Genomic DNA, 18,775 nt, shown 5'->3' with positions numbered 1-18,775 from the left:
GAGAGGGCTGTAGTAGAGAACTCTTCTTGTATGCGCTATGGCCTTGGAGGTCGGTCCAGGAGACAGTGCCTGATTGTGGCCTTAGGACAAGTCCTTTCCCTCCACAGGCCCCTAGAGGGTGCCACAGGGTAGAGGGGTAGGCAGAGTCAGGAAGACCTGAGTTCAGATTCTGCCTCAGACGCTCACTAGCAGTGGAACTTGTTGCTCAGCCTCCATTTGCCGTCTGCGGAAGCTTGTGTTGCCGAGACGTCGTTTGGCCGTCTCGTTTTGTGGAGGTAGGAGCAGGCCAGAGAACGTGACTCTGTCCAGGAGCACAGTGTGGTGGGCCTGGGTCAGGAACCCCAGTTCTCTGCTTCCCAAATCCAGGGACCTTCAGTCAGTAAGCACTGATTAAGCAGCTACAGTGCCAAGCACTGTGCTGCGTGCTGGGGATACAGAAGGAGGCCGGACACCTGCCTTCAAGGAGGTTACAGTCTAACAGGGGAGACAAGGAAGCAGCTAGCTTCAGGATAAAGAGAAGGAAGGCCTGGAAGTTCAGAGGGCTGGTGAGGGCTTCCTGTAGGAGGTGGGATGTCAGCTGGAACTTGAGGGAGTTGGAGCGGAGCAGAGCAGGAAGAGCAGTCCAGGCCTAGGGGATGGTCAGAGAGAATGCCCAGCAATGATATAGACACGGCCCGGAGGCCGGCGTCACTGGGTGGGAGAGGACTGCAGAGGGAGGAGGGGGCCCCTCTCCTTCCCTCGGATGGTGGCGGCCCCCAGGGGCCCACGTGCCCTGCCGTTGCCCTGCCTGTGCTCTCCATCCTTCCTGACTGGGCTGGGAGGACATGAAGACACCACCTGAGGGGACCTGGGCGACCAGAAGGACAGCGGTGCCTGCCACAGAAATGAGCTGGTTGGTGGGAGGAAGGGGTTTGGAAGGAAAGAACCAGCTCTGGTTTGAGTATTGTGTCAGGGGACTCTTTACTGGTGCCTTTGGTCTCTGTTTCTCTCCCCATCTGTCTCCCTCTGTGCCTCTGTCTCTCCCGTCTCTTTTCTCTCCCTCCCTCCCCTCTTTTTCTCTGATTCCTCTCCTATCTCTCTGTCTGTCTCTACTTTCTGTTGGGGGCAGGGCTACCAAGGAGGGTCTCTCCAGGACTCTTCATAGTGGCTTGGATTCCAGGTGGTGTACAGGCCCTGTTCACACGGAGTTCTGACTGACAGATTCAGTCAGAAAGTGTTCTCAAAGTCAGTGGATTAATGTTGGATAGATGGATAGAACAAAGACAGAACCACAGAACTGGAAGGGACTCAAGAACTTGCTGGTCTAATCCTACCTGTGAGGCAGCAGGTACGTGGTGCCAGAATGCACAGCGCACTGAGAACGGAGCCTAAAAGACCTGAGTTTGAATCCTGCCTCAGATACTTCCTGGCTGTATGCCCCCCGGCAGGTCAGTTCATTTCTGCCTGCCTCGGTTTCCTCATCTGTAAAAGGGAGAATGGAGCCTGAGTACCTGCCACCCAGGGTTGTTGGAATCAAGTGAGCTAACGCGAAGTTAGCTTCTAACATAATGGGGACGTTAAACATGCTAACTGTTGTCATGACTGCGCCTGAACAAGATTGGCTTCAACAACATGTCCAGGGCTTTGGTGACTCGTGAGGAGCAGAAGCATATGCTCTTTCACGCAGCCTCCCCTGGTGCACTCTCTCAGGAGGAGGTCCAGTGGGAAGGGGGATGGAGGGCTGCACGTGCTGAGGAGGATTGATGGAATGGGACATGACCTTCCCCAGAGGGCCGGCCCTTCTGGCCATTTCTGACCAGAGTCTCGGGGAAGTTGGAAAAGCGTGGCCCAGAACAAATCTTGAATCAGCTGTACCAGGAGAGGATGAAGGGACAGACTTGGAAGCTGTCTCTGTAGCCAGTGCTCAGGGACACTCGGGGCTTGGCACTCCGAGCTGTACTGGGCAAGCGAAGCATCCCTGTGTCTGTGCTTTGGCCCAGCTGGCCACACTGGAGCCGTCTGGCCTCTCACAGATCAAAGGGTCATTAGGTGGAGGCAGAAGGGATGGGAGCGGCCATCAAGTCCATCCCCCTTGATTTACAGATGTGGAAGTTAGGACCTAACAAAGTAATCGATGAACATTTGTTGAGTACCTACTGTGTGCCAGGCACTGTGCTAAGCTCTAGTGATACAAAAGGAGGTGAAAGACAATCCTGGCCCTTCAGGAGTTTACAATCTAATGGGGAGGACAACATGTGAACATAAACATGTATGTATGTGTGTATATGTGTACATGTGTGTATATGTGTGTACATAGATATCGAACTATTTGTAGGATAAAGAAGAAGTAATTAATGGAGGGAAGGCACTGGAATTAAGAGGGGATTGGGGAAGGCTTCCTTTAAAAGGTGTGATTTTAGTTGGGACTTAAAAGAGCCAGGGAGGTCAGTAGTAGGGGACAGGGGAGAGGACTGCAGGCAGGGGGGACGATCAGAGAGAATGGCCAGAGCCAAGAAATGGGCAGTCTTGTTCCTGCTAGCTAGGAGGCCAGTGTCACTGTATGGAAGAGTACATGTTGGAGAGGAAGGCACGCGAAGACTGGAAAGGTAGGAGAGCGTTGGGTTATGAAGGGTTTTGAATGCCAAACAAAGCATTTTGTATTTGCTCCTGGAGGTGATAGGGAGCCACTGGAGTTTTGTTGAGCAGGGGTGACATGATCAGACTTGAGCTTTAGGAAAATCAATTTGGTGGCTGAATGGAGGCTGGATTGGAGTGGCAAGAGACTTGAGGCAGGCAGACCCACTGGTAGGCCATTGCCGCAGTCCAGGGCAGAGGCTGTTTAAGAAAGGCTGCAAAGGTGAAATTGGCAGATCATGGCACCATGTTGGACGTGGGGAGTAAGAGATAATGAGCAATCTACAACTCCTAGGTTGGGAGCCTGAAGGACTGAGAGGATGGTGTTGCCCACTATGGTAATAGAGAAGGTAGGAGGAGGGGAGGGTTTAAGGGGAAAGAGAATGAGTTCTGTTTTGGACATAACTGAGTTTAAGCTGTCTACAGGATATTCAGTTTGAGGTGTCTGAAAGGCAGCTGAAGATGTCAGTTTAGAGGTCAGCAGAGAAACTGAAATAGGAAAGGTAGATTTAAGAATCGTCAGCACAGAGATGATAATTAAATCCATAGGAAGTGATGAAGTGAAGGGAATGAGTGGTAAGAATGGAAGAGTGAGCTTCTAAGGCAGAGGGAGAAGGATTGCCTGGTGGCAGTGAGGGCCCGGTAGAGGTGTGTAACTAACTTGTAGTGAACCCAATCAGAACCATGGTCTGATTTTCTCCACCTGGGCAGGATTGTAAATATGAGGGGCCAGGGAGGGACTCAAGAGAAGAGAACAATGTAGATTTGAACTGATTCACCAAGGGTCGCTATGGGGAGAGAGGAGAGCCTGGGAGAGAGCTGAGGAGTCAAAGACCAGGAGGTGACATACCAGTAAAGAGCAGGGTTTGGTAAGGGAAGGCAGATGGAGAGGGGGAAGGATTGTCTGGCAGCTGTGAGGGCCCTTCCAGGTTGTGTAACATAAATTTGTAGAGAACTCGGGCAGGATGGGATTCTCTCCATCTGCATTTAGCAGCAGGTGTGAAGGTGACACAGTGGGAGTGATCCAAGGCTGAGGCTTGTCTGGGCGGAACCAGTGGTGCGATAGGGATCGAGGGATTCTAGAAAGGAGGACAGTGTCCAGTTGAATTGGTTTGCCAAGGAATCAAAATGGTGAGAAGAGGAGAGAGTGGTCAGCGCAGGGGAGGTGGCCTGGGAGAGAATTGAGGGGGTCAAGGGTTTAGAGGCCATCACGTGGATGAAGAGCGGGGCTGTGTAAGGGAACATGGAGGAGAAGGGAAAAGCCCATAGATCATGCTCGGCTGTAGGAGATTCCGGAATTCCAGACAATGGAGGTGAGTAACCATGGAGGGGGATGCCAAGATCCAGGGCTTGGCCATCTTTGGGTGTGGCCGGGGGGGTGGTGGAGGAGTTGAGCCAGGTCTCCACCCGAAGTTGTGCACTACTGTAAGCCGCCCAGCCAGGATTCGAATCCGGGTCATCTGCCTCCAAATGCAGGACTCTCTGTCCTTCCTGCCTCTTTGTGCCTTCCCTACTGGCCTTCACCTTTTTCTGTCGCAAACTGGACTCTTCATTGAAGCCATCAAAAGCGTGAGAGGACAGTGTTTAAGTGTCGCGTTAATTGGAGTGATAGTTACAGGGAGGATGAGGATCTCTAGACAGGCAATTCTTTTCTCGGGGGGAGGGGGCTGACCAGGCTTCCTTCCTGGGTGTAGCCTGATGTGACTGAGAGGCTGGCCTTGGGGGAGAGACCCTTCCCCAGCCCCTCCCCCCTCCCTGGCAGCTCCACAGGACGCCCAGCGGTGCCTCAGTGTGGCGTTGGGGACCACCTGGTGAGAATCCCAGCAGTTATCATAGGCTCCTGCCTCTTTTGACATTTTATAAAATAAATTCCTTTGAATCACAGGGATAACAACGATCACACTTGAAGCTTTGCAAAGTGCTTTACAGATAGCCGATTTTATCCTGGACGACTCTGAGAGGTAGGGGTCACTATTATTCTCATTTTACAGATGAGGAAATTGAGGCAAACAGAACTAAAGTGACTTGCCCAAGTTCACACAGCTGGATTTAAACTCAGATCTTCCTGACTCCAGGCCCAGTTCTCTGTTTAATGTGCTGCTACTATTTCAATGGCCCACTACCGGACATGACTATAGTCCCATTTTACTGAGGCTCCCACGGTCAGGAGTCCTGTAGTTTGGTGCATTTGGATGACAGAGTAAAAAGAGGAATGCAATTCAGAGCAAGAGTTAAAGCAGTGTAAACACTGGGAGCAACCACTTCCCAGTCTCACCCTGGTTCTTCCTATCAAGTAAAAAGTAGCGTTCTGAGGGAGGGGAAGTAAGCCGCCGGCGTTTCTTCAGCCAAGGCTTCCGTGGAAGCACAGCCCACCACCACATTTCTGCCTAACCAGGTCTGTCCCCAGCTCCCTCCTTTCTCTATCGCTCCCCTCTTCTTTAACCTAAAGCCTATCCCTCCCCTCTCTCCCACTGCCCATACTGTGTCCCAGAGAGGACTCTGTCACTTTCTGGCGTTTCACACCCAGAAGGGGACCTCCAGGCAGTAGTACCTGGAGCCTGGCCGAGAGTGGGGCATCCAGGGTGACCTGGAGCCCAGTGCATGGTCCAGGCTTGGGGTATTTCTCATCTACCCCCCTGGGAAGCATTCAGTCAGGCCATGGGAGCCCAGATGGCATATACTGGCTGACCCAGAAGCCCCCCCACCCCTGTCCTTCCACCATTCCCTCTTCTTCCCTGGTGTTTGAGAGTAAGCCAATGGGTGGCAGTCTTTGCCATCACCGTCCCAAGTCCCTGCCCACTGGTTCCCATTACCTCTGCTAATCCTTGGATTCGATGTTCCCAGCTCCTTAGATTGTGAAAACCTGCTTCTCCTGCCCTCATCCCAGCCATGCCTTTCTCTTGCCTTCCCTCGAACCCTTGTTCTCCCCTTAACAAGGCTCCCCCTGTCCTGGCCATCTTCCTTTCCACTTCTTCCGTCTACATACTCCCTAGAAGACAGTTCATTCCTGGAAAACTTTCCCGTAGCTGCCCGACCTTCTCTCATGGCATCCAAATGCTGAGTCAGGGTCAGGGACGAGTGGCTCCTCCTCGGACCCTCCCCTACTACCATCTCTCCCCATTTCAGGTTCACTGCCTCCTCCTTTTTACTGGCTATACAAAACACATTCGTAAAAATCAGCTTTTCTCTAAGTGAGGAATTTAAACAGGGGCATTCCAAGGGTAGTTTTTACCTAGGGAAATGGCAGGAGTTTGGGAAGCAGGCCACAATGCCTGGAGCAACGATTTTTAGGGAGCAAGGTTTTAAGGGGACCCTGACAGAATGCAGAAGCCCTTCCCTGGTGTCCCAGCTGCAAGGCACAATTCTGTGGGAGGGTTCAGACTCTTCAGAATCGGGCAGCCCTGATGCCAAGCCTCGCTCCCAACAGAAATCAACAACCTTCCTCTAGGATGGGTCATGGCTGTCTGGTGCTGTCTTTCTCTCTTTTAGTTTACCGGGGTGAAGCCAGCTCATCTGAATAGAAATATACAGAATAAAATTAAAAACAAGTAGTCTCCTCTTCAGGAAAGCCCGTCACCTTTCTCGTCCCCCCAAGTCTTCTCTCTTACCTCTTCTTGTTTGCCTTGTCACAACAGCCTGTCCACATTCCCACGATGCCCTGGGTACCCAAGGGGCTCCTGCCAAGGAGAAGCCAGGAGGCCAGTCCTGGGCGGTAACATCAGCCCCAGACGAGGACGTCCAGGACCAGCCCTTCCGGAGAGAAAAGCCGAGGGATCCCTGCTAGCTTGAGAAGGGATGGCCTGTCTGGTGCCCTGCTCTGACAGCAGCTTGCATTTTATCACCTTCAAGGTCTGCGGAGGGCTTTACACATGCTTCTTCATTGGAAAACCTTAATGAGAACTGAAATGGAGGGGGGGTGGATGGCCTGGGTGGGGAGGTGGGGGGTTCCTTCCTGATGCGCCAAATGCCCCTATTCTGTGAGTCTGGAATCTCAAAGGCCGTGACCTGTGGCTGCGGAGTGCCTTCCTGTGGAGAGGCTCTGGGGGGTCTGTGGGGAATGGAAGTGGTAGGCGGAGGTAGACGAACTTTCAGATCCACGGGATCCAACCTGTGGCAGAGCCCACGAAGCCTAGCTCCCAGAAGGAGGCCTCTGGGAGTGTGGAGAAGGACAGTCTGGAGGCTGAGATGAGGAAGTCAAAGAGCGCCCTGGGCTGGAGAAGACAGGCACCATGGGGAACATGGCAGCCACCTTCCAGTGTGGGAGGCAGGCCCAGAAGGCAGAGGCAGGAGCCAAGGTGGTAGAAACCTCTTGGAGGCAGATTGAGTCTTTTATAAAGAAATGCTTCCTACTGTCCCAAGGGGGAGAAGACTACCTGGGTAGGAGCTGGCCTCTCCTGCCTTGCCCTGCAGCTTTTCCCACGGCAGATGGATGATCATTTCTGGGGGAATGCAGAGAAAGGCATCCTGGGACAGAGATGGGTTGGGTGAGGGGACTGTTGAGGCCAAGATTGTGACTGACCAGAGGGTGGGGCTGGAGGGGGATCACCTTCACCTTCACAGGACCCGAGTTATACCCTTGTAGGACCTCAGAGCCAGAAGGGACCTTGCCTCCCATAGGAGGCATCCTCCAGCCTTGCTGGCAAGGGGCTAGCCTCCACTGGGGTGGCAACTCACTGCCTAGCAGGCTCCCTTGACTTGCTGGGAAATGTTTGCATTCAGCCCCAGTGTGCTTCCCCGAGGTTTCCTTCCACCTTCCCGGTCCTGCCCTCTGAGAACAAGGACAACCTCAGAGAATTCCCAAGTGGGCTCTACTCAGCTTCTTCAGTCAATCCTCTCCAGGCCTGCTTGGCCAAGCTGACTACAATACTCCCTTGAGCAAGAATCCAGCCAAGGTTAGGGACCCCATCAGAGGCCCTCGGCTATAAGTGAGAGAAACCCAGTGTGTTGTACAGAGGAAGGCTGAGGACAGTGAGACTCTGCTGCTGAAAGGGTCCTCCAGGGCTCCAGGAGAAATGCACCTAACTGTACCCAGGGTTTGGTTTTTCTTTTAATTTTACTCTGATTATGAATCATAGGCACAGAGGACTGGGCAGATACTAAGAAAGGCAAAAGCAAAGTCTCTAACTTCAAGGAGCCCTGCCTCTAATGGAGAAGACAACATGTAAATACCTCTGTGGATAAGATGGCACTCAGATGGAAGATGGCATCAGAGGGAAGGCACCAGCAGTGGGGTGGAGGGATGCGGGGGGCCAAAGGGGAGCTGACTGCTGAAGGAGGTGAAGGGGAGAAGAAAGACCATTCCAGACATGGAAAAGCCTGAGCAGTGGTCCAGGGACAGCAGACAGACGCCATCTTCAAGGGGCAGAGGGAAGCCAAGTTTAAGAAGACTGGACGAGTAGGAAGAAGTCAGGTTATGAAGGGCTTTGAAAGCCAGAAAAGAGTTTATATTTGATCTTGGAGGTGATAGGGAACTACTGGAATTTTTTGAGTAGGGGCATGACCTGGGCCAACCTGGCAAGATCAGTTAGACTTCTGAGTGGAGGATGGACTGGAGTGGGGAGAGACTGGAAGCAGGCAGACCCAGCAGCAGCTCTTGGCAGAGCCCAGGCATGAGGGGAGGAGGGTCTGTACCAGGGTGGGGGCGGATGTGAATGGAGAGGATGTATGAGATGGGAAGCAAGAGAAGGTAGATCTTTGCCACTTCTTCCTAGAGGCGACAAACCTCAAAGCAAAGGTCCTGAGGGGATCAGAGGAGATACTCCTGTCCATCCTAGGCTAAGGGTTGTTGCCTCTCCCAAAAGAGCATCACAGTATAGATCCAGCTAGAAAGAGCCCAGTAACACCCAGCTAAGTCAGATGACTTTGGAATTATCAATCAATGGATCCCTAAACATTTAGTAAGCACCTGCTATGTGACAGGCACTCTGCGAAGCACTAGATTAGGTGATTTGGAACCCCCTATGTCCCTATCTGGCGACCCAGAACACAAAAAAATACAAATGGCTCCCAGTCCTGTGTGATCACCCACTTTTGCTTCTACATCCATGGTGGCAGAGTAACCAAGAAGGGGCAGAGGGAGCCAAGAATGACACCATCTTTATACCACCTATAATCTGTCCTGAGTGTGAGAACATTGTCTAATGACCAACAAGTAGATTATTTCAGGAGAAAAGGAATTATCTCAATATTGGCACTCTCACTATACATAGAACTAGAAGATGGAGGGAAATTTGTTCATGGTTCTCCTGCCCAAGGCAAATAAGCTTGTAGGTTTTGTCACGAGCCCAAAGGCAAAAGCCTCACCATTGCTTGGATCCTCTGAATCGCCATTAAGGGCCTGATATCTGCTTGGAAAGTCTCTATTGGGGACCACTAGGAATCTCTGTTGGTGCCTGGGATGAAAGCAGACATGACATGCTTGTCAAAGTTCCACCTGACACACAGTTGGGAAGGATCCCCATTACTTTGGAGGAAAGAGTCTGTATCTAAAAGGACCTCTATGGTCTGGAGAAAAGAAATGAATTCAATTAACAAAACTTTATTTATCCTCATTATGGGTTACAGGCAGCTAGATGGTGGGATTGGAGTCAGGAAGACTTGAGTCTTCAAGGAGTCATGTGACCCTGGACAAGTCAGTTAGCCTCTCTTGTCCTAAGTTTCCTCATCTGTAAAATGGGCACATCTTCTAGGGTGGTTGTGAACATCATATGAGATGATATTTGTGAAGCCCTTGGCAAACCTTAGAGTGCCTCCTGTCCATGTGCTGGCTATCATTATTATTATTATTATTTGACAGTGGGGGCACATGTTTGATGGAATGTTATATGGAAGAGGGAACAGGCTTGTTATGTGCATTATTATTATCAGCATTGTGAATAGGAAAAGAAGATCCCCCCAACAATGAGCTTGGTAATTCAATGAGACAGTGCTGCAACTTTTCCACAGATACTGTTCCATGCTCACCTTGGCCCTGCAGCTAAAGAAGGACTTGGGGAAGATTTGGGGGAGGAGATGGGTGCTGATAAGGCTCGGATCTTCTTGACCCTTCAGCGTTCTGACCAGTTAGGGTGTCTACCCATGGACGGCTCAGATTGGCTCCCGCTGAGACCTGGACCTTGATCCGGGGCAAGCTGAAGATCTCTATCATCCAAATTCCTTCTTGGTTAGGGAGCAGAGGAGTGGATGGGCCTTGTTTGTATCTCATTGTCACCTAAAGCCTGGGAAGCATCTTGCTTATCTATACATCAGGTGATCATAGCATTTCTATCTGGAAGAGGCCTTAGAGACCAACCTCTCGTTTTTCTTCAGGGTACTTTTTTTCCATTTGGCCAATTGCATTTTTGAAGGACTCTTCTACCTCTCTCATTTGGCTTTTAAAATCCTTCTTGAGTTCTTCTAAGAAGACTTTGTGGGCTTCAGACCAGTTCATATTCCATTTTGGGGTTCCAGATGTGGGTTTGTTGACAATGTTGTCCTCTTCAGAATTTCTGCCTTGATCTTCACTCTTCTCATAATATGAATCTATGGTACGTTTCTTTTTACTCATGGTGTTTGCTTATTTCCTGGCCTTTAAAGAGATTTAGCTCTCCTGCTGGGGAGCAGAGAACACTGACCCAAGCTTCTTGTGTTGGGAGCCTAGGGCCTGGTCACTGGCTTTGTGAGCTGGGGCCTCCAATGTTGGCAGTTGGAATTGGCAGTAGGATTCTGGCAGGTTACCTGGTGTGGGGCTGGAATCAGCAACACTGGAACTCCAATGGTAGGATTGGGTAGTCTGGCTCCTGGATGTTGCCTGCTTTTCCTTTTCTTTCCCTTTCTTTAGCTCCTTTCATATGGGTGTTGAAGGATGTTTATCCACCTGGGGCCCCTTGGAGTGCTTCACAGATTTTTGCTGAGGCACTGGGAGACTGCTGTGGAATACCAGGGCACCTGGTGGTTTTGTGAGCTGGTTTCTGCTGGTTCCCCTACCACCATCCCGACTGAGGCACTCAGGGGTCTAGGTGTTGGTGTTTGCCTGCTCCACCACCTGGGTTTCAGGATGTCCTTCTGCTATGCTAAAGTGGGGCTTTCTGCTAGCTTGGTGGGATGCCTCTCCTTCCGTACTGCTCCCCTTCCCCCAGGGCAAGAGGGGCCTTTCCTGTTGATCCCTCAAGCTACCTGAGCAACTGGACTGCTGCACCCCCTCTTTCTTCTGGTTCAGCTGTTCCAGGATTTTTCCCGGGGCGATATTTTCTGGGCTTTCAGAGGTCGATACAGGAGGGCAAGAGTGACTTACTTTTTACTCCACCATCTTGGCTTCTGGAACAGACCTCTCATTTTTAAGACGGAGAAACTGAGGCCCAGGCACAAACTCATCCAGTTGGTTCCCTTTGTGCTAGCTGCCATGTCCTCAAGGCTGCATGGTGGCCATCTCGGGAGACAGGGCAAGCCCCCCCCCCACTCTTCCCAGGAAGTGGCCCAAATCTGTTCTGACATTTGTGACTGGAAAGGAAGAGAGTGTTAAGGCTGAGATAACACCTCTTTAAATATCTGATGAATCATTAGTTCTTCCTGTTCAGCGGCCAATAATAGCACAGCTATTCCCTTTCAGTGCTGAGCATTATGGCCAAAAGGGTCAAGAGGTTTATCATGTCCACAGGATCCACATATGGAATCACTTTGTCCTTGGGGTCTCTGAAGTTTCTAGGGTAGCTCTGGGCACATGATCCACACAATGGCCTCCATGGGTCAGCACAATTCCTGCAATCCTTTTCCCCTAAATGTCCCAAGTTTCTTCCCTTGAGGGGCATTGGACTCTTTCCTATAAACCCAAATCCTTGATTCTACTGTGACTTAATAGTGTGCTTCATGGTATCAGGAAACCTATTAACTATAACTAGCATTTCCAATTGTGTTTTCTTATAAACTAATTCTAATAATTTCTCTCCAGGCATTTCTTCCTTAATTAACAGACCAGATAAAGAGCTTCCTCTCAGACGAATGTACCTGTTTGAAGGCAGAACAGTGAATGAATTGACGGCAGCTTCAGAGTGCTACAGTCCATCAGCTTGTCTACACGTGACTGTGTTTAGAGTTTTGAAGTTTACGACTGAGAATTGTAAATCAAATAATTGTGTGGGGACTATGGCTGTTTGGTTCATGCCTGACAGAAGGATGGATTTCTTTATTGTTACCTCCTAAGGTAAAGAGGAACCAGGAGGCTCTGACTCTAGGTAGACTGAGTGAAAAAACGAGGCACCAAGCAAGAATTTTTGACGCCATAGGGAGAAGCAGGCAAGTGAGCTGAATGCAGAAACAGTCACAGGAAACAGAGACCAGAAGTCGAGGAAAGCTTCCAGCAGACCCAGCTAACTCCTCAGCTGGTCTGATGGGAGCCTGCTGATCGGGAGAGAGGCATTACTTTGCTAGAGGAAGGCTAGATTCCCACCCATTGGACTCTGAGCTTCTTGAGAGCAGAGATTGATAGGGTTTTGTTTTGTTTTTTTGCCTTTCTTTGTCTCTCCAGTGCACAGTACCTGACAGGGGTAGGTACTTAATAAATGATTGTTGACTGAGTAGCCCTGGAGATCACAATGCCCTCAAAATGTAGGGTTATGCATCATGTCACAAGTCTGGAAGCTTGGGAGGAATTCTGACCCAGGCCCCACTGACCAGCACACTCCACCACCCACCCAGCCTTCCATTGCCTTGCTCCCACCCCGGCCACCCAGAGGAGGAGCAGCTGCAGCAGCAGCAGAGTGGGAACAACCCAGACCCCACCCGGCACTCTCTGCAACACCCCTTGGAGACACACACCACTCCCCAGTGTCTGCTCTTGATGCTGTAACCCTAATTCTAACGCAAACTAACCCAGCTCCCACCTCCCTTTCTCTCATCCTAATTCTTTTAAGCTGACCTCACCCACCCCTTATACTGTGCCCTCTGAAATTCCTATTCCATAAGGAACACATGTCCCTCCATCCTGGTCCTTCCATCTACTAGATCCACGCTTCTGGCCATCCTCTCCAAGTAAGGGATGAATCTTTTCTGCCAATCCTCAAGAAACTGGCCCCTAGAAGGGACGTTGGAATAAGGACATACAGTTTGAAATCCCCATACATAGTGGGTGATGTGGGACTGGAGCTCAAAAGAGACTGGGGATGGGTATATAGATTTGGAAGCCATCTTCAGAGAGATGGTAGTTAACCTCATGGAAGCTACTGAGGTTATCAAATGGGAGTGTAGCAGGAGAAGAGAAGAAGGTCTAGGACAGTCAGTCAGTCAGTCAATAAACATTTCTTAAGCATCCGCTATGTGCCAGACAGGGAGCCTTTAAGCACTGGGTGAAAGAAAAGAGGTGAAAGATAATCCATGCTCTCAAGGAGTTAATCATCTAATGGAGGAGGCAACAGGCACGTAAATATGTATGGTCAGTATAGAGGATAAATAGGACAGACCCTTGGGGGCACAGCCACAGGTAGAGGGAGAAATATGCATGATGAGCCAGCAAAGGAGATGGAAGGATGGCTGGGAGAGAGGTGTGGCCAAGGGAAATGGGTCTAGAGTGTTCAGGGCTTGGTGGGGGGTGAGAGTGGGAATAAGGAGAAGAGGCAGAGAGGCCAAGGGAGATGAGCTGAGAAAAGGTCATTCAATTCAGTGCTTAGGAGGATGTTGGTAACTGGGGAGAGGGAAGGTTTTCAGTAAAGTGGTGAGGGGAGAAGCCAGAGGAAGTAGAGGCAGTAGGATTCTTGTTAGATGTTTGACTATGAAAGGAAGAGATGCAACCCAGGGCACCATGTTTTCAGGTGGTGGGGAAGAAAACCAATAGAGTGTGAGAGATGGAAGAGATGGTGTAGGGAATGAAAAAGGGGACAAGAAGGTATGGAAGAGAGAGGAGGGTCAGGGCCAGGGTTAGGCATAGATAATAGACTGGAGATAAATTTAAGGTAGTGGTTAGGCTTTGAGATGGGGTTTGTCTAGAGATAGATAGGAGGTTAGGAACAGGGAGAGGTCATAGATCTTGGGCTAGAAGGGTCCATCACTTGGTTCAGCCCTTTCACTTCATTCATGTGCAGAGGGAAGTCCAGAGGTGCAGATGAGGGAGAGGAGGGCATAAGCACCTACTATGTGCCAGGACCTGTGAGAATCCGCTTTACAAATAGGATCTCATCCGATCTTCTAAAGGACTCAGCCAGAGTCATCCAGGGAGTCATGAGTCAGGCTGGGATCTGAGCCCAGGACTGTCTCTGGATGCGGCAAGGAATCTAGACAGTCTCCAAGGACCAACATTGGGATGGATCGTATGGCTTTTCTCTGAGCACCAGCCCAGTGAAATCAGGAGCGCTGCTATAGCAGACAGTACCTCTTCCTGTCCTAAGTTACAAGGGTTGCTGTCAGTGTTTGTGGCGGAAGCCTGCTCCCTGAGGGACTTCCTACCTTTTCCAACTTTGCAGGCCCTCTGTCGCCTTCGTGGATAGAGGATATGCAGTGCTTTGGCATTCCAGCACTGATGCCCCCTCCAAAAATCCCCTTCCAGCCTCCTGTTCTGCTTCTTACCTTACTTGGGGTAGGTCAGTATGGTGAATCTTCACCCCTGACCCTAAACTCCTCCTGAGCAAAGCAAAAACTCTGCACCGATTTGTCTGGAGGGAAACATTGGCCCCTGGAAACATGGGGTTAGTCAGATTTCCCATCTCAGGCTGCTTGGAAGTCCCTGCTCAGTAGCTCCTCCGCCCTCATCCGCCCTCCCCAGTGATAAGTAATCTCCTTTTTGACTCAGCAGTCTGATGACTAAAGGTCAGCGGAGCTGGAGGATGGCTTTCCATATCTGCAGTCATGGGGTGGCTGGGCAGGGAAGGCAACAAAGGGAAAATTAGCCCTTCTTGGGAAAAGGGCTGAGAAAGTAGAGGAAGGTCAGAGAGGTCTGCCCAGGAAGGCCAGGGAAGGCTTCACGACCCCTTTAGCCAGACTTGGGAGGAGGAAGTGGAACTCAGCCAAGCCAGAGCACCTCGGGAGCCCATCCTCAGCATGTATAAGAGTGGGGGCAAACAAGAGTGCTGGGATAGGGCCAATGGTCTCTGGCCGTCTTCTGAGATCCCTCTCCAAGAGGCTGGAAGTCAAGAAGGAGGACGCTGTGTGCTTGGGCACTCCACCCCTCCATCCTGCTCCTCCCACCCTCCACATAGTAGGGGTTTAATGAATGCTCAACTGATTGATTGATTGGGGATGCAACCTGGTCTCCTTCTCAGAACATCATCTTCCAATCTTTGATTTTTCATCAGGAGTCTTTCTCGACTATGTGGACTGATTTTTCTTGATAACTAAGGCTATGGGTAGAATAGTGTAGAAGAACTTTGGAGGAGGACTTGGTTTAAATCTCTGTTGATTATCTCCAATTTATCCTATGTCCATTTTGTTTCTGTATAACTGTTTGCGTGACGTCTCACCCATTAGACTATGAGCTCCTTGAGAGCAAGGACCATCTTTTGCCTCTCTTTCTGTCCCCAGTGCTTAGCACAGTGTCTAGCCCACATTAGGTGCTGAATAAGTGGTGCTTGTTGGTGGACTGACTGAATCCCACTTCTGGGACTTGGGACTATGGACAAGCCAATGTCTTTGAGCCCTAGTCTCATTATCTGTAAAGTGGAGGTAATAAAGTCACCTATCTTATAGCTATACAGATAAAATGAGATCATTTGTGTAAAGAGCTTTGCAAACCTTCAATGCTATGTAAATGTGAATTATTATTAGTTTTCATTGCTTGCCATTGAAAGTCTGAAGTTTAACCACTACATTTCCTAGTGAGTTAAATTTCTGATTTCTCTCTTTTGGTAGCCTGCCGATTTTATTGAGCTGTATCTTGCCCTCTGTTTCCAATACTTCTGTTCAGTTTTTTTGTATTGTTCCCTGCTGCATGATATTCAGAAATTTTGATTCATAGTGCCTTTCTGGCATACCTATGATCCTCAAATAAGCTTACTTCAAAGTCAGTCACTATGACTTGTATAGACTCAATATGTTCCTCCAGGATTTCTTTTGATTCTATTCTAATTAAATTTCACTTATGGTTTTTTTTTAGTAACAAAAATTCTCTTCTTTTTCAGATCCTATGCTGTTTTAGAGTCTTCTTAATGACTCTCTAGTTGTCTACTCTCTTCTTTTTCTTTTATGTTTCTTTGAGAATTCTAATTTCTGCACCAATTTTCATCTTTATTTCTTTTAATTATTTCCTTAATTAAGGAGTTTCTTCCTATTCCTTCTGGGGATTATCTCTTTCACGATGATGTTTTCAAGTCACTCTCCCTGTGTGTAGTATTTACTCACTGTGTTCTGTGTGCTTGTAGATTGTTTGCTTTTCCGCCTCCTTTGATGTATCTCACTATTATTTTATCTGAGCGGAATAGGGGAGGGTGGACTTTTATACAACCTTTCTCTCTGAAGGCTTCTTGTTTGTACTTTCTATTCTGTCCAAAAAGGCATCAAATAAAATCCTTGGTTCTTCCCCCATTCACTGCTGTCCATTTCCTCTTATTCCAAATAACACGGCTGAGTTATTTCAGTGAATTAATCACTGAGTTTAGGGAGAGGGCCTGGATGGATGCCTGCCACCTGGCAACTCCGTGGGCAAAGAACTCTAGCTATGTTTATCTCCCTATCCTCTTCCCCCATTGCTGGCAGTATAGAGGTCAGATTTGTATTCCTGGGTCCCACCGCCTGATAGTTAACCACTTTCTCTGCTTCAGGAGCTAGGAAAATTAGGATCTCCTCAGGTGAGATCACATCTGCTTCATGGTCTCTCTCACTACCTTTGGCTAATGACCTACCCCTTGAGGACTGAGTGGCTATGGGAATAAACTGCATCATCCAGAAAGACATCCCCTGTGTTTTGTGAGGCAGTTAGCCTGGTCCTCAACACCACTTGATACCTCTACCTGATGCCCAAGGGTTCTATTTCTGCTACTTCCCTGTTATGCACCCACCAGAAGGCTCACCGAAAAGGTGAGTGATGGTGTCCACACTTTCCCTACATGCTTGGCTGTGTCCACCCAATCCTAGAAAAAGAGTCTTCTTATGGGACAAGGTCTTTTCAAGGTCACTCCTCAGTCATGGCACTGGGTGACCAAGACCCTGTCACTTCACTACTTCAGACCAGTATCTTCTGGACAAAGGAAACCTTCATGGCGTGCTTGGAACGTCTTCACAAAATACTCCGAGATCATCGCGATGAAGGCATCCCCGAGGCAGCTCACGTCACTGACCTCCTTCTTCATGGGCTGCTGGCAAGGGGGGTGGGGGCCACAAACTCCTCAGGGCATGCCCTCAAACAGATAGCAGCCTTCTTTTCTCTATGGGATAGGACTCAGGTATAACACAGAAAACCACCAGCTGGCTATCAGACAAGTCAGGACATCTTGAACTCTTCGCAGTGTGGTTAATGACGATGATGATGATGATGATGATGAAAACGATTAATCATAGCTGCCAGTTATGTAGCACTCTAAGGTTTTCACTGGATTGTACAAATGACGGCTGACATTTATACAGCATTACTGTGTGCAAGGCACCACACTCAACACTACCATTTTTATCTCATTGAGTCCCCACAGAAACCCTAGGAGCTAGGTGCTATTATTATCCTAATTTTACAGATGAGGAAACTGAGGCAAACTAGGCTTCGATGGCTTGCCCAGGGATATGCAGCTAGCCAATATCTGAGGCTAGATTTGAACTCAGTTCTATCCAGTGGGCTACATCTCTGCCTCATTTAATGGGTGCTGTTTTTATCTCTGTCTTCTAGACGAAGACACTGAGGCGTCCGGCGGTGAAGTCACTCCACCAGTCACACAGCAGTCGGGAGTCTGAGGCTGCATCTGGACGCTCCTCTCTCCACTGTGGCCTCCATATACTGTCTGTTGCTCATAGACTCCACAGCTCCACCAAGCTGCTTGTAGGCCGATCCCACTTAATTTTCTTTTCAAAGCGCAGTAATCTCCCCACAGGAAGCCAGTGGTGCTGTCCATATCTCGCCATGGCTAGAGCTGAAGATCACGGACCACTGGATTCTATGATGCTGAGACAGACAGTTCTTTCAGGAAGCTCCTGGGCCCCTCCACCCGCAGGACGAAGCTCTTCTTTTGGAAAGGCTGGGAGGGGCAGCAGTGGATTTGTGGTGTCAGTGTTTGGGCAGACCCAGCTTCTGCTCACCTATGAGGCCACCGCAGGCCCCACCCTGAGCTTCGTTGTCACTGGAGATCACTGGAGTGGAATTTTCATGCCGCTGTCCTTGAGATGGAGGGTTTGGTACTCTCTCTCACCGCTTGGCCTGAATCTTCTTTTAAAATATATTTTATTGAAATATTTTGGTTTTATATCACCTTTAATTCCCAATATTTCCCTCTCCCCTGCTCCACCCCAGCCAACCCTTGTAACAAAGGATCAAAAAGAAAAAGAGCAATTCAACTTAAGTAACGAAGCCATTGATCAAAGCTGACAGCACATGCAGCGTTCCGTACCCAAAGCACCCCACCTTTGCAAAGAGGGAAAGCAAGTGCTTTCTCTCGTCTCCTCAGGGGCAGGCTTGGTCGTGATTACAGGTGTTTCTGTTGTCCAGTCCTCTTCATTCATAGCCTATAGTCTTGTGTGTGCTGTCTTCTTGACTCTCTTACCCTACTCTGCATCCTTCTGCCTAAGTCTCCCTGGGCTTTTCTGGGCTCGTGGTGCCTCATTGTTTCTTCCAGCACAGGCTGTTCCAATCATTCTCCAATCAAAGAGCACCTACTTGTCAGGAGACATTCCAGATTTTCTCCTCCAGGAAACGCTGCCAGAAACATCTGGGTGCCTGTGGACCCCTTCTCTCAGTCTTTGACCTTGTTGCCCATATGTGTCAAGCGCTGAGATCCCTGGGCCAAAGGGGATGGACCTTGTGGTCACTTTCCTCATGGGTGTCTGCATGGAAGCTTCTCTGTGGGAGACAATGGATCACCGGGGATCTCTCACTTGGCTGCTGTCATGTCGTGATGGCTCCCGCTCAACATGGCCCGTTTCCTGGGTCTGCTATTTTTTACTAGACTCCTAAACTTCTGTAGGGAACTTAAAGCTCACACAGATAGGACAGAATCAGTCAGCATTTATTGACTGACTGACTGATATACATGGGATTTTTCTTTCTTTTTTTAAAATTTATTTA

The sequence above is a fragment of the Phascolarctos cinereus genome, unplaced genomic scaffold (assembly GCF_003287225.1).
Source record: "Phascolarctos cinereus isolate Bilbo 61053 unplaced genomic scaffold, phaCin_HiC Scaffold_726;HRSCAF=1367, whole genome shotgun sequence".
Classification (NCBI taxonomy): Eukaryota; Metazoa; Chordata; class Mammalia; order Diprotodontia; family Phascolarctidae; genus Phascolarctos; species Phascolarctos cinereus.
This window is presented reverse-complemented; position numbering follows the sequence as displayed.